Raw genomic sequence first — 16,693 nt, 5'->3', positions numbered from 1 at the left:
ATGTTATGTTCTAATTTTATGCTGCCGTAATAATTTATTAGTGGTTCAATACTCACATTCCTTGCCAAGTACATTCTACACAAATATGATCCTACAAATCCAATAGGTATTACTGCATATCTCTGATAGGGTAAAATAGAACATTAATCATGTTATCAATGAAGAAGAGCACAGTGCTCCCTGCTGGTTACAGAGAAGAATGTGTGGTGATGTAGCTGTACAAATCGAATTTATTAATAAACTAAATATGTAAGTATTAGGGTTCTTTTTAACATGAACATATTTCAATTTTAGTGAAACTGAAGAGGATAAACTAAGGACCGCACATCCACAGTATTAATCAGTAAATATAAACATGAGGTTCTTAGTTAACATTTTGATCAAATTGTATAAGCCCATTTGCCACTTCACGATGACCACCTTTAAGTGCGTCCCCACGCTATTGGTTGCAGCACCGCATGGTATATTTGCGTATATTTCCATTTTAAGTTTGCTAGGCAGCCAGTGTTATCTGAGAACAATGAAATGCATCTTATGAGCTATTACTACTTCTATCCCGAGCAGAAAATATTACTCATTATTTAATGGTTTACTTTTACTCAATTAGATCATGAAAGTAAGTTAAGTGGGTGTCTGATCTGTATGAAATTTACCGTTGCAGATAGTGAGGGTCCCCAAATCCATGTATTTGGCCACAGAGCAGGACAAGCATGCACCACCCCACTACAAAGAGATGAAAGGGAGCATTGGACACAACAAAAGGGGCCGGGATTGACCGCACTATGTGAATACGCCCATATAGATGCTTGTTACGACTGTATTTGTAAATTTCCCTTAAAATCTTTAGCATGTCTAAGGTGATGTTTTTAATTATACAGTAGATATCTGTTTTAGCCCTAACTCACCTGCCTGTGCGTGCTGTACATGTCCGGGCGAGGGGTGATGGGAGGTTTAGTGTTTTGAACACAACACACCTCTATGTCAACAGCCATCTTTTGTTCCGGATGTAGCAGATGCATCACTTGTGCAGCACCAGATCTTTGAGAAATGACTTGTATGGACGAAAAAAAGGAACAGATGAACTGTGAACAACCAAACATTTATCTCCGCTTCCTTTCCTAAAAACGACACAGGGAAGGTCAAACACAAATGCTGCTCAGAGATATTTCCCAGAACAAAGCCTCTTGGCAACAGTGATAGTAATATACTTGTCTACAACTACTTTACGGAAATATCAGCCTTGTCTGATCTACACAGAAAACTGTCTATACAAGATAGAAATTCTCATTCGTGTTGTCAGATACAGGCCTGAACGTAATTTCAAGAATAATGTATAGAACACAACACAAAACATACATTAACCCCTTTCAGCTGCAGCCAGTTTTGACCTTCCTGACATAGCCTCATTTTTCCAATCTGACGTGTCACTTTATGTGGTTGTAACTTTGTAGTGCTTTTACTTATCCAAGCGGTTCTGATATTGTTTTCTTGTGACACACTTTACTTTATGTTGGGTAAAATTTGATCGATACGTTCAGTGTTTATTTGTGAAAAACATCAAAATGTAGAGAAAATTTTGAAAAATTAGAATTTTTCTAAAACTAAATGTATCCGCTTGTAGGCTAAATAGTTATACCACACATAATAGTTACTAGTTAACATTTTCCATATGTCTACTTTATGTTGGTATTGTTTTTTTAAACATCCTTTTATTTTTTTAGGACATTACAAGGCTTATAACAGTAATTTCTCATATCTGCAAGAAAACGGCAAAAGCCCATTTTTTTTAGGTACCAGTTCAGTTCTGAAGTGACTTTGAAGGGCCTGTATATTAGAAACCCCCATAAATCACCCCATTTTAAAAACTGCACCCCTCAAAGTATTCAAAACAGCATTTACAAAGTTTCTTAACCCTTTAGGCGTTTCCACAGAAAGTTTAAAAATTAAATTTTTTTGTAGATATTACATTTTAATCCTTTTTTTCTGTAACACATCAAGTGTTAACAAAGAAACACAACTCAATATTTATTATCCTGATTCTGAAGTTTTTAGAAATATCTCACACGTGATGTCAGGTTTCATGAGGTTGTGGTGTCAAAACATAGGAAAAACCCCCAAAAATAACCCATTTTGGAAACCACACCCTCAAGGAATTCATATAGGGGTGAAGTGAGCATTTTGCCCCTACAGGTGTTTCATAGATTTTATTAGGCCATGAAGAAGAAAAAAAAAATTCCCAATAAGATGTAGATTTATCTACATTTTTTTTTTAATTTCCACAAGGAATAAAGGAGAAAAAGCACCCCAACATTTGTAAAGCAATTTCTTCAGAGTACGGAAATACCCCATATGTGGTCATAAACTGATGTTTGGACACACGGCAGGGTTCAGAAGGGTAGGAGCGTCATTTGACTTTTGGAGCACAGATTTTTGCTGGATTGGTTTCTGGGCGCCATGTCACATCTGCAGAGCCCTTGAGATAACAGTACAATGGAAACCCATAAAAAGTGTCCCCATTTGGGAAACTACATCCCTTGAGGCAGTCAGGGGTGTACAGATGAAGCAATCTTTAACTTAAAACGTTACATACACTGTGGTAAGAAACTTAAACTCAATCTTTTCAATGGCTTTTGTTTAGAGATCTCACACTGTAGCGTTATCAGAGTCGAGTTAAACTTTGCTACCTCTGTATATTGATTTACTTTAATAACTTTTTTAGGAGGGAATTAAAAAAAATAGCTATTCCAGCCTTTTTGTGTGTTTTACTAATGGATCGGATACACTGCGTAAATCTACGCAGCGTAACTGACCTAGAACCTGCAGTACACTCCTTCCGAAAAAACTGCAACACACTGTGGTGGAGTTTTTCGGGCACAATTTTCATTGCGGAAAACAGCACTAGGAAAAAATAAAAACCCGTTCAAACTTACCCCGCCCATTGTCCGTTGACATGTAGTTCAGCCTCCCAAGATGACGCTGCAGCCCATGTGACCTCTGCAGCTTGTGATTGGCTGCAGCACTCACATGGTTAAAACGTCCTCCCTGGAAGCCAGGCCTAGAATCAGAACAGAAGATAGCAACGCTATGACAATGCCCAGGTGGTAAGTAAAAGCTTTATTTTATTTTTCTCCGCCACAAAAGTTGCCACACTTGGCTATTTGTTGCAGGTTTTACATCCCCATTGAATTCAATGGGGAAAACCTGTAACAAAAAAGCAACAAAAACGCAGCATTGATCGCAGCATTGAACGCACTGCAGATCAATTTATGAATGTTTTCGCTGCATTTTTTTTCTACAGCATCGGCATGAGATCTTCTAAATCTCATCCACTTTGCTGCTACTGTAAACGCTATGGAATTTCTGCACAGAATTCCGTTGCGGAAATTCCGCAGAGTTCCGCTACAAGGAAACCCAGCCTTTAGGTATTTTCCCACAGGCAGGATATGCTGCAGAAATTTCTGCAACAGAAAATCTGAAGCGGAATCTCAAAAAAGCGCAGGTAAATCAGTCACAGAAATCCAGAACATTTTGCTGTGGAAACGCTGCAGATTTTTCACAGCGGTTTTACCTGCAGATTTAGAGTAAAGCATGCGGATTCTCTGCATTTTTTACTGTGATTCCACAGCGGAATCGCTGTACAAACCACAACACGACTCAACTTGCAATTTTTACTGCAAAATGTATGCTCCCCACTGAAGTCCATGGGCCAGACACGCAGCATCTCTGCACAGAATATTCAGCATAAATTGACAGGCAGTCTACTAGGAGGTGCCCCTAGAACGACCTTATAGGCATACACTCATGGCCGGCCTTGGAAATTTTGTTAAGCCCCCAGCTGCCAAGGCAACCCATCATGGCATTTAAGGGGTTAAACAGCCGGGAGCGGAGGTTTCTCCTTGCCGTTGCAATGGAAGCCCATCTGTCAGTCACAACCAGGCTCCCGCAATCACCATCACGTACACGGAATATGGGAAGGGGACCCATCCCGTGATGTTCATGTATGTGATAATGCGTGAAGTGGTTAACGCAACTTTTTCAATGGCTTTTGTAGTGTTAAGGGCTCATTAAGACAAACTATTTTCACGTCCAAGTGCTGTCCGAGAGTAGAATGGACAGCATCCGGACTAAATACTGACACATTATAGTTAATGGACCAATTCAGACATCAATTTTTTTTCATAAACCATCTGTTCGTGATAAAAAAAAAAGTTGCAGCATGCTCTCTCTTTGTCTATTATTCATATAGGAATAGCCCATAGAAGTCAATGAGTTTGCATGAAAAACTGACGCCGCACAGATGCCATCCGTTCCATTCGGTTTTTCACAGATGGTTGCCTGGAGTCACTTGAGAAGAGAAAGTAGAGCCACAGCAGTGGGGTCCTGACATGATCAGAAGCCAAAAATATGCACAAGAAATTTCACACAATGCTCTCCATGATATAAGCAATAGAAAATGGTGTGACCTTCATGATGGTGTTTTCAGTGTGTTGGAACAATTGAGGACATTCTTCAGATTATTTTCACGGACATGAAAAATTAATGGCCCATTGATGCCATTCGGACAGAAAAAAACTGACAAACTGAAGACAATCGCAGAAAACATTGATTCAAACTGACGCAGAATCGTCAGTTTTTCACTGACTGAACAGTCACAGGTATACATTAAACATATACGTCAGGAAGCTACCGACATCACTGTCCATATATGGACAGTCATGTCAGGAGCTTTTCATTGCCGAAGTCCCTGGTCAGAGCATCGAAAGCGCTCTGCCCATGGATTTTGGCCCTTAGAAAGCTCCTGACATCACTGAATATATAAGGACAGTGACGTCAGGAACTTCTCCAGGGGTGGAATCCCTGGCCAGAGCGTTGAAGACTATCTGGCTGGGGACTACAGCAGCATAAAGCTTTCACATCACTGTTCATATATGGTCAGTGACGTCAAGGGCTTCCCAAGGGCTTCCCAAGGCCCGGAATCCCCTTGGCCTTCCATATACCCCAGACCGTAGGCCAAAACGAGGCGTGAAGGGGGCCTAAGAACCATATTAAATGCACAAAAAAAGAGAGAAGACCCCGATAGTTGGCAGGCACTAGAACATAATATATACAAAATTAAATGACATAATAAAGTTGATATTAATTATTTAGGGATAGTTGGGAAATAGGGATTCTTTGCCGATGGCAATTTTGTATATATAAGAACCATATTAGTATTTGTTTTTTATATATTTAACATTTACCATTATTACCATGTAGAGATATGGTAAGAATGATATTAGTGTATGGTATTTCCCATTCACTTAAATAGGAGATGAACCGCTGCTCGGACCCCCACCGATCAGATATTAATGGCTTATTCTGAGTATAGGCAATTATTATATGGGCGCAGATTAAGACTATCCCATAGAAAATTTAACTGTTCTTTATAGATATAGGGACTCTTTTTTGTTGTGTCAGACCCACTCTTCCCCTAGTTGGTCATTTCTTTGTGTAACTATTATCCACAGCACCATCAGTGTTTTTTTTACATCATCCACTGCAAGAAATTAAAAAACTAATAAATATTATGTATATACAGTGCATTCTGAAAGTCTTCTGACCCTTTCCTTTTTTCACGTTTTGTTATGTTGAGGCCTTGTGCTAAAATGAAAAAAAAAATCAAGTTTTTCTTTATCATTCTGCACTCAATATCCTATATTGACAACGTGAAAACAGAATTTTAGAAATTTGTGCAAATTCATTAAAAAACATTCATGAAAAACTCAAATTTCGCATGGACATAAGTATTCAGACCCTTTGATATGGCATATGAAATTTAGTTCTGGGGGCCTTCTATTTCTCTAGATCATCTTTGAAATGTTTCTACACCTTGATTGAAGTCCACCTGTGGTAAATTCATTCGATTGGACAGGATTTGGAAAGACACAAGGTCTCACAGCTGACCATGCATATTAGAGCAAAAACCAAGCCATGAGGAGGAAATAACCGCCTGTAGAGCTCAGAGACAAGATTGTGTGTAGGCACAGATCTGGAGAAGGGTACAAAAAAAATTATTCTGATGTATTGAAAGTTCCCAAGAGCACAGTGGCCCCCATAATTCTTAAATGGAAGAAGTTTGGAACAACCTGGACTCTTCCTAAAGCTGGTCCCCCCCCCCCACCAAACTAAGTAGGTCGGGGGAGAAGGGCCTTGGTAAGAGAGATAACCAAGAACCCAATGGTCACTCTGGCTGAGCTCCAAATATACTGTGTGCAGATGGGAGAAACTTCCAGAAGGTCAATGATCACTGCAGCACTCCAGCAATCTGGCAGAGGGGCCAAAGAGAAGCCTCTCCTCAATAAAAGACACATGAAAGTCCGCCTGGAGTTTGCAAAAAACACCTAAAGGACTCTCAGACTGTGAGAAAGAAGATTCTGTGGTCTGATGAAAAAAAAGATTGAACTTTCTGGCCTCAATTCTAAAATTCGTGTCTAAAAGGAAACCAGGCACTGCTCATCACCTACCCAATATCATCCCTACAATGAAGCATGGTGGTGGCAGCATCATGCCGTGGGGGTGTTATTCAGCAGCAGGGACAGGGAGACTGGTCAGGGTTGAGGGAAAGATGAATGGAGCAGAGTACAGAGATATTCTTAATGAAAACCTGATCCAGAGTGCTCTGGACCTCAGACTGGACCAAAGGTTAATCTTCCAACAAAGACAATAACCCTCAGCACACAGCCAAGACAACACAGGAGTGGCTTAGGGACAACTCCGTGAATGTCCTTGAGTGGCCCATCCTAATCCCTTACTTGAACCCAATCAAACATCTCTGGAGAGACCTGAAAATGGCTGTCCACCAACTGTCCCCATCCAACCTGACAGAGCATGAAAGGATCTGCAGAGAAGAATGGCAGAAAATCCTCAAATCCAGGTGTGCAAACCTTTTGGCATCATACCCAAGAAGACTGGAGGACTGTTATCACTGCAAAAGGTACTTCAACTAAGTACGGAGTAAAGGGTCTGAATACTTATGTCAATTAAATATTTTAGTTTTTCCTACACAATAAAATAGCAAAGATTACACAGTGGACCAACACTAGCAGATGACATGGCTCCCCAAACCATTACGGACTGTGGAAACTTCACACTGGACCGCAAGCAACTTGGATTGAGAGCCTCTCCACTCTTCCTCCAGACTCTGGGACCTTGATTTCCAAATGAAACACAAAATAGCACAGTCGACGCAATTGCTTCCGGCAAAACGACGCGTCTGGTGCACAACAGAGACAAACGGAAACAATGGGCACCGGATCCGTCACCATTGAAATCAATGGTGATGGAAACGTAAACCTCTGGTTTCCGTTTTGTCAGTTTGTGTCTGTTCAGGGTCCCGTTCTGACGGAAAGTTCAGACGGAACGTCAGAACAGGACCCCAACACAGATGTAAACAGAGCCTAACACAATTTTTTTTCCAAAGCTGGTCATTTTGCGCCACTTATCTTTGAATATCTTGAACCAAGCGGAAAGAGAAGGAATGATATCTGCAAAAAAAATAAAATAAATAACAATTACAATTTTTACTAAAGCAACTGCCTATTAAGAGATCGGCAGCAGCTCAATCAGTACTTTCAGACACTTTACATACTATGTCAGAAGAGAAGTGAAGCTGCTTGCTCCCACTCCAGTCCTCGTCGTTCCATGACCAGGCACTGGCTCCAGGTGGTGAATCCAGCACGGCAGGTCAGTCCTCCAGGCTCAGGACAGCTGGCTCAGAGAACTCCCACCGCATTATAAATCGTGACATGACCCTTCTTCTTCTCCTCACGCAGCTACGTTATTACGTTGAGGAGGTAAGTAAAAGAGAGGGTGCGAGAGGGGAGGGTGCGCATGAGGCGGGGTGCAAGGGGGGGGGGGCGGAGCAGTCGGGCTCCATTGGCAGCTGGCATTTTTGGTCAGGGGAGGGGGGAGTCGGGCCCCCATAACTTTAATGTGGTAAAAAAAAACGGGCCCCTGCAATGTGAAACTGGTCTGGCAGAGAGGCTATAATTAGCGGCAGGCCAGCGGCACGCGATAGCAGCGGCTAGCGGGCCCCTCTTTTAGTTACATTTGGTCCGGGCCCCTGACAGCAGTACCTCTAGTACTGCCCTGATTGCGGCCATATATATATAGCCCTGACTAAAGAATTGGGGACTAGGGGAACTCAAGGACAAAGTGACGGTTGAGCATGGAAATTCGGTGAGTTCCGATGGTCCAGCCATTGTTGCCAAACTCTAAAATAGTGGTCTGAGCGTTGGTGAGAAAGAGCCATTGACTCTTCCTTATTCTGCATATGAGTCACTTCCATAAACCATTCCGAGATGGTAGGTACAACAGTGCTTTTCCAATGTCTGTGGATCACCGTTCAAGCCGCCACAAGCAAATAACCAAGTAAGGCACGTGATAAACACTTAGAAGATCCCTGAACCATGGACAGGAGCAATATAACCGGGTTATCGCCTAATGGGAACTCCGTGATTTTCTGAATGAGAGAGATTATAGAGCACCAAAATCAGTGTATCAGTGGCCATTCCCACCAAATATGAGCCATCGTTCCCCTAGCCCATCCACAATGCCAGCATATATCAGACGTGTTAGGATAAATCCTTTGCAAGAGTACAGGAACTTTATACCATCTAGATATTTTAATGTTCGTCTTGAGCCTTACATGAGATTGAGAATTTGTGACATAGTGTGAATGATTTAGGGCATTCTTCAGGAGACAGTAAGACATTTAATTATTTTTCCCAGCTAAGTGCATATGAGGGCTTCACTACCGTACTCTCATCTAGTAGAAGGTTATATATTATAGCTATTGTTTTTGGCACTGTGGAGCGCAATGAGAACAGATGCTCAAAGGGGGTGAGATCTCTGTAGATTGAGAGTTTGTCGGATTTTGTTGTAATAATGTTCAAGTTGGAGGTTGTCCCATTGTGTTCTAGGTGTTCTGGAACCAACCGGTACTAGATCTTCATAGGATTTCAAATCGACCATTTGATAAAATATGTGTAAATTTCAAGTCTGCGTCTGTCCGGGATTTACCCAAAAAAGAAGAAGATTGCAGGCCTGGAGCAAAGTCCTTGTTACCCATAATCGTTATCAGCGGTCCATCTCTAGAGAAAAGTTTTGTCTTAAAGAGATACATCTTACAGGTTGTAACTATACTCCTAACCACATAAGACAGGTCCACAACATTGGACCTGGACCAAGTCGCACCCGGGGACCAGGGAAGAGACGTCAGGGGTAAATGTGTCTGAGTACTTTCCAAATGTATCCACAGTTTGAGTGATGGATTATGTGATATGTCAGGGTCGCCGTCATATAGTAAAAAAAGCAGTCCAGTAGGGCCAGCCTCCCTTTTCGCTTTTTCCGTGTTAAAATGTGACGTTCCACTCTAGGTCCTTTAGACGCCCAGACAAAGCGTTTGAATAGTTTATTTAAGGCGTGAAATAGCATTTTAGGGGACGTACAGGGTAACGTTTGATAAAGGTACAATAAGCGTGGGAGGACATTCATCTTCAATACGTTAATTCTACCTAGCCAAGATAAAAGTTAACCCTCCCAGTTAGTGAGCTCCTGTTGGATAATGCGTAGCAGGGGTAAGTAATTAAGATTATAGGTGTTTGTGAGGTCTGCTGGGATCATGATCCCCAGATACTTAATTGCATTATGCGGCCAGTGAAAACTATAAGTAGATTGGAGGGATTGTACAAGACGAGAATCTAGAGATATATTCAGAGCATTACTTTTAGTAAGATTAATTTTAAAATTGCTGTATTGACTGTATTCCCTAATAGTAGACATAAGTGCGAGTAAAGAGGTTGAGAAATATATAATAGAACACCATCAGCAATTGCTGAACATTTAATATGATGTTGTCCAATCTGCAAGCCCCTGATATCAGGATTCTTTCTTATAGCAATCAGAAGGTGCTCCATCACTAAGGCATAGAGCATCGAAGGCATTTACCCGCTGGGCTTTTAATTACATTAGACAATTCTTCCAGAGTAAAAGTGTACCCTGTCACGAGGCAGGGTGTGGACCCACTGGGCCGTACCGCGTAGCGGGATGGCAGCTGGACTAACAGGTAAGGTATAGAGACTATAGTCCAGAAAAGGGTACCTGAGGCAATGTAGACAGTAGCAAGGCAGGCTCGGCTGGGACCAGGCAGTAGGTAGACGTCAGGCGTGGAGTAGTAGAACAAGCGTGGAATGCAGCCCAACACGACAACAGTTCAGCACGGCAGTAGACCAGGATGATACTGATAGCACGGGAAACAGGATACAGGTACGGGGAACACTGGGAAGCTGGAAGACACTTAGGAGACCATTTGCAAGACAGACTAAGGGAAACAAAAACAACGCTCTGGCGAGGATAAGAAGGGCGGTGACCCTCTTATAGTCCAGGAATTCAGGAGTTGATGATGATAATTTCCAGGTGCGCGCGCTCGTGCCCGCTTTTAAAGGGAGACAGGCTTGATACCCGGAAGTGAGTGCCGGCGCCTCACAGGGGGACGACGCAGCACAGCAGCACGACGTTCATGGCTGCGGTCAAGGGGTACGTTAGACCAACAGACCGTGGCCATAGCCGTTACAGCCTCCAGCTGTGCTGCATCTGTCTCAGGAATGGAAGGTAGCGCTGTGGCACAAACATATTGTGGGGCTGTGAGGGAGTGGACTGCACAGCGTAGGGAGAAGGAAGATTATACAAGCATTTTTGAGAAGGAATTTTGAGGCAGATTTTTTTTGCCTTACAAAAAACATTGTGTGAACATACCCTACGAGTGTAGTGCTTGTTTTTAGCCGTTTTCTGTCTTTCTCTAAACAATTTTTGGTAAGGATGCCCTGAGGAAATTTTATTTTTCCAGTGGTGCCTCGAGTCAGAAAAGGTTGGGAAACTCTGTACTAGGCTACAGGATCACGCCGGCCTATGCAAGGATCCCGTCGTGGAGCAGCTCAGTTCGTTGTGGGAATGGGGCCTAGGTGAGTACAATTTTTTGTTTGTTTGGGGGCACTGTCTAAAAGGGGGAGGTGGGGGGCTGTATGGCACCGTCTACATGGGGCGGTGTGGGGCTATATGGCACGATCTACAAGGAGGCACTATCTACAAGGGGGGGCTGTGTGTGGCAGCCAGGGGAGGCGGGCATTATACTGTGTGGGGCCACTAAGCGAACATTATACTGTGTAGGGGTACTACAGGAGGCAATATACTGTGTGGCACATAGGGGGCATAATACTGTGTGGGCACAATTAGAGGACAAAATACTGTGTCCTTAAAGGGGTTATAATATATTAAATATCATTATTATACTGTATGGGGGGCACTAAAGGGGCATTATACTGTATGGGGCACTATACAGGGCACTATACTGTGGGGGGCATTATAGTTTTTTTTATGGGCCATTTTTTTATGATGGGGTGGGGCGCCGAAAGTCAAACGCTAAACATCACAAAGCTCTATGTCATGTAAAACATTTTGCACCTTATTACGTTTGTTATATGCAAGACTGGCGCGTCCCGAGAATGTGTCCAATGAGGGGTTAATAGAGACATTGAAACCTCCACAAAGTAAAAGCCCTCCCTAAATAAAGGATTGCAGTTCATCTAAGATCTTGACCAGAAAGGCAACCTTATTTACATGTGAGGCATAAATATTAGCTATAGTGTAAATATTAGATCCAATCACATATGTCACAAAGAGATAGCGTGCAACTGGATCAGACTTAACTTGAAGTATTTTATGTGGTAGAGATTTATGGAATAATATAGAAACACCTTTCGTGTTACTATCAGGGTTGCTACTATGATATGCAGACGTATAGTAGGGATTTTTTAATGTTGGGAAATGATCAGTGTGAAAGTGAATTTTCCTGCAGGAACACTATATGGGCCTTATTTTTATGCATAGAGTAAACAACCTGGAACCTCTTTTAAGGTACATTGAAACCCTTTACGTTGAAGGATGCGAGAGATACTTCTGCCATTTCAGAAGCAAATAGGTACCCTATAAAGCGGTCACAGCTGTAACTGGGGCCATATGCATAACTAGCAGATAAACAGGGAACACCAATAACAAGGCTCATTAGGTGTATGGTTGGACACAGTGGCCGGATTAAGTGGACCATAGGCCCTGGGCTGTTCCACAAACTTAGGCCCCCGTTCCCCACCACCACCGATCTGCCATGTCTATAGTGAACACCACCTTTCTCTGCGAGCATTGACAAATGGGTGTTACGATTCCCCTTGTCAAAGGGCTGTGTCCCTACATACTGACGGTCTCCAACCATCGTTGACAGTATCACACTGTGTAGGGACACAGCCTCTTGACAAAGGGAATAGTAGAATGGTAACACACATTTGTCTATTAGCCCTGGGTACACAAAGATTTTGTGTCGAATACAAGGATTTCCTACAACAGACATGTCAGGAGAGGGGACAGATCTTCTATAGATCCAGTGACTGTGACAAGTGACATCTTCCCTGATGGAAGTCGTTCTCTTTTTTTCTCCATCTGACACAGACCAGTATGGCGACTTCTCCTGATGAGACATCTATGCTCCTCGCTTCTGCAGCCATTTCCAGCCTCTATAGAAACAAAAAAATTCAAACACCAAGGCCCAGGCCCATAAATTAAAGGGCTTGTCCGGGCACGGACCGGTTTTCCATAGTGATGACCTATTGATGTGTCCGGACAACCCCTTTTACTCCGACTAATAAATTCGGACTCCAGACTAGGTCCTAGAATACGTACAGACCCCAGACCTTCTAAACTATTGCAGTCCCCAGAACAGACGCCCTAAACAAATCCAGACCCCAGAACAAGCACCCTAAATAGAAAACTCGGACCAGACCCCTAAATACAGAACCCAGACCAGGCCCCCTAAACTAATACAGACCCCAGACCCCCTAAATACAGACCCATAAATAAAGATCCCTAAACTAATACAGAACCCAGACCAGACCCCTAAATATACAGACCCCCAGACCAGTACCCCTAAATATACAGACCCCAGACCAGACCCCTAAAACTAATACAGACCCCTTAAATACAGATCCCAGACCAGACCCCCTAAATACAGACCCCTTAAACTAATACAGACCCCCAGACCAGGAAACCCTAAATACAGACCCCTTACCAGACCTCCTAAATACAGACCCCAGACCAGACCGCTTAAATACAGGCCCCAGACCACCTAAATACAGACCACACCCTAAATATAGACCCCCAAACCAGACCCCAGACCAAACCCCTTAAATACAGACTCCAGAATCCTTAAAGAAATCCATCCCCTTATACTTACCTAGCAGCTCACCTCACAGTTTTCTCTATGGAGTCTTGCTGCTGTTCTAAGACCTGTGGTCATGTGACAAGCAGGTCTTTAAACAGTAACAAGAACTGCATGTTACTTTATGTCTGCAGATCCTTTTGCAGGACATAAACAAAGCAGTTTTGTCATGATTCACAGAAAAAAACACAACAAAACTGCATTGTACTTTGGGCGGCCATGGGTCTGCCGGGAGGCCGCCGAAAATGCCCTAATGATGATCCACCATTGGTCGGACAGTCTGAAGCGGACAGTGGGGAGTATTATTTTCAGACACTTCTACACAGGTATGAACTGGTTCACTGGTTTGCCAGTTTGATCTGCTGCTTGTCTCATTTAAATTGGGAAGCTTCTGAGCTCACGGCAAGGGGTAAATAACAGAAATAGTGTCTGAAAATGTCACTTTCCACCTGCAGCAAAATGGACAAAGTGGTTCCCCAATTCCTCACACTGACCCCAAATGAAACTGTGATGAAACTCCAGTCAGCGACATGTCAGAAATCCTGTATTTAATATAAGTGCATGTTCTGCACTGTGTGACCGAGGCCCAGCAATGTTGTCATGTATGTTTTGGATATGGAAGGTGGGGCTTTTCTCAGCTTTATTCAGTGATGAATCATACAAATATGTACCAACGTGGTGTTTTCTCCATGAATTATTACAACCGTTAAAAATGGTCAGGGAATAATTTACCTACTGTTTTTACAAAACCTGGTAAAAAAGCAAAGATGTCAACCTGGGAGAGCCCTTTACAGGATGATACTTGAGCAACAGGTTGTGTGTCAAAAATGTGAGTGGCCTTTTGAAGGCGTGGCTAAAATAAAAGTGTGTGGTAAAATATTTCAATCCCTATATTAATATCAGACCTCAGATCAGACCACTAAATCAATGTTAGACCTTACACCAGATCCCCTATATTAATTTCAAACCCCAAATCAGACAGTTAAAAAAAATAAAAAATTCAGAGCCTAGACCAGACTATATACTTACCTTGCTCCAAGCTCTTATACAGCTCCGGGCCTCGCTACACTGGGCTGTAGACCATCCGGCGCCAGGACCCAGTGCACCAACGCTCACTGCTGAACAAGAGCCGGGAGTGAGTAGGTTAAACATGCACGGCTCCAGGTTTACGTGGACCCTTGGGTGATGGAGCCTTAGTAGGCCATTTTGCTGTGTAACTCACACGGCCACAGCAGTATAAAGGCAGAAACTAGACACCGAATATTAAAACATCTTATTTAGACACATTGTAAAGAAGTAAACTTTGAAAAACACTAGTGCAAAAATGTGAAAAAAGTGCAAGATATCAAGGAACTACAAAATGGATTGGTTTGTCACTTAACTTGAGACTAAATAGCTCATCTGCGAAGAAAACTATTTTCCTGTTATCTGACAAAAATATATATACTGTTTGGTATAAAACAGTTAAAAAAACTTTAGGTTTTTTTTGTGAGCAGCAAAACGCTATATTACTTAATTAAAATCTACACATTCTGCTTCGGCCCACTTTTGCCCCTATATATGTTAGGACCCCTTTGTGCCCCTATATATTAGTTAACAAGACAACAGACACAGAGGCAGCACTTCCAAAGAAAATGGCTTTAATCACCCGTGTGACGTTTCAGTCCAACAGGACCTTTCTCATGCTTGAGAAAGGTCCTCTTGGACTGAAACCTCGCACATGTGATTAAAGCCATTTTCTTTGGAAGTGCTGCCTCTGTGTCTATTGTCTTGTCCAGTATCTAGGACTGTGGACCAGGTCCTGTTGAGGCGTGCACCCACTCTGGGTCCAGTGCTGTGGAATCCTTTCCTTTTGTGTTGCCTATATATTAGTTAGGGCCCCTTTGTGCACTATATATTAGTTAGGCCCCTTTTGTTCCACCATATAGAAGTTAGGCCCCCTTTGTGCCCTCGTATATTAGTTAAACCCCCTTTAGTTTAACGGTCTGTTGCTTATAAGAGTGAGCGGCGCCAGTGTAACGCTGCCCGCTGCCATGCAGCATGAAGCACCCGGCAGCCAAGTGGCCCACCCAGGACCAGTGGGCCCCGGCACTTTCCCAGGTTTGCTGGGTGCTGACGCCGGCCCTGAGAGTAAGTATATAGCTAATGGAGGATTTCATGCAGGTGAACACTATATATCACTAGGTGGCTGGTAAGGAAGGCTAAAAATAGGGCGACACCCAGTAACACCACCTTAAAAATCCACATGTGAACATGTCCTAATTGAAGCTAAAAGAGCAGCAGCTCAGGGTCCTAGTTTGTCCTGGGGGCCGTATAACTTTTTTTTTCTTTTTAAAGTACACAATCAATTCCCTAGTCCAGAGGTAGGCAACTTTTGTTGTTCGGCATGCCGATTAAAAAAATCAAAATCAAAAGATGAAGTACTGTGTGCTCTGCCACATAAGTCATACAACACAAACTGTTACCAGCACTACCACGTACAGCGTCTGACTGGGGTCCCTTAGGCTTATTGTACACATAGGACATATCGTCAGTAAAGTCTAATAGGTTATTTGGGAATCAACCATAAGAAATAGACCCTAGTGGCAAGTGCTTGCTAGACCTTTTAAGACCCATTATTGGGCCAAAGTCAGACCCTGTTTCAACATATATGCCTCATGCACACGGCAGGCACTCAATGTGCTTCCATTTAGTGCCTCCAATGCGGCACTGTGAGAATACCTGTAATGGCAGGAAGGAGGTGAAGGGAACAAGTGAGCCCTAATCTACCCACCGCCCTGTCCCTGCCTACTTGCAACGACCCGCCCTAGGCGACGGGGTACAACTTGGCGGCGGTCCCTAATCTGTCTAAGTGCAAGGGAGTACAAACAGGGAACACGCAAGGGAATACAGTAGCCCACGGAACGCCGCGAGGAAACGGAGCGGTGAATGAGCCAGTCAGGATCAGGAAGTAGTGGAGTATACAAACGGGAGCACGGAGCAGAAGCAAGCCAGGGGCAGAGCAACGCAGGATAAACGGAACTGAAGCAAGGCAGAAGCACGGCAGAAGCAGGCTGGAGCAAGGCAGCAGTGGGGCCAGGAATCCAAGAAGAATAACAAGAAAGGAGGAAGAGAAAACGGCAGGTATAAATGGACAGGGGGCGGAGCTAACTCTGACTGACCAGGCCGCGATAGGCTCTCCCACTCCTGAGCCTGCCACCCTGATTGGTGGGAGCAGGTGTCAGTCTCAGAGGTCTGGCCTCAGGTGTCGACTGATTAATCCTGGGAGTATACCCAGACGTAGTGCCTGGCAGATCCTTTACAATACCTCCCTAATATATAATAATTCCACTAATAACAGGGAATTAGGGAATTGCTCATATGAATCCAACAGAAAAAACAACTCAGTAT

Source organism: Rhinoderma darwinii, chromosome 3, assembly GCF_050947455.1.
Source record: "Rhinoderma darwinii isolate aRhiDar2 chromosome 3, aRhiDar2.hap1, whole genome shotgun sequence".
NCBI lineage: Eukaryota > Metazoa > Chordata > Amphibia > Anura > Rhinodermatidae > Rhinoderma > Rhinoderma darwinii.
Note: the sequence above shows the minus strand (reverse complement) of the source record.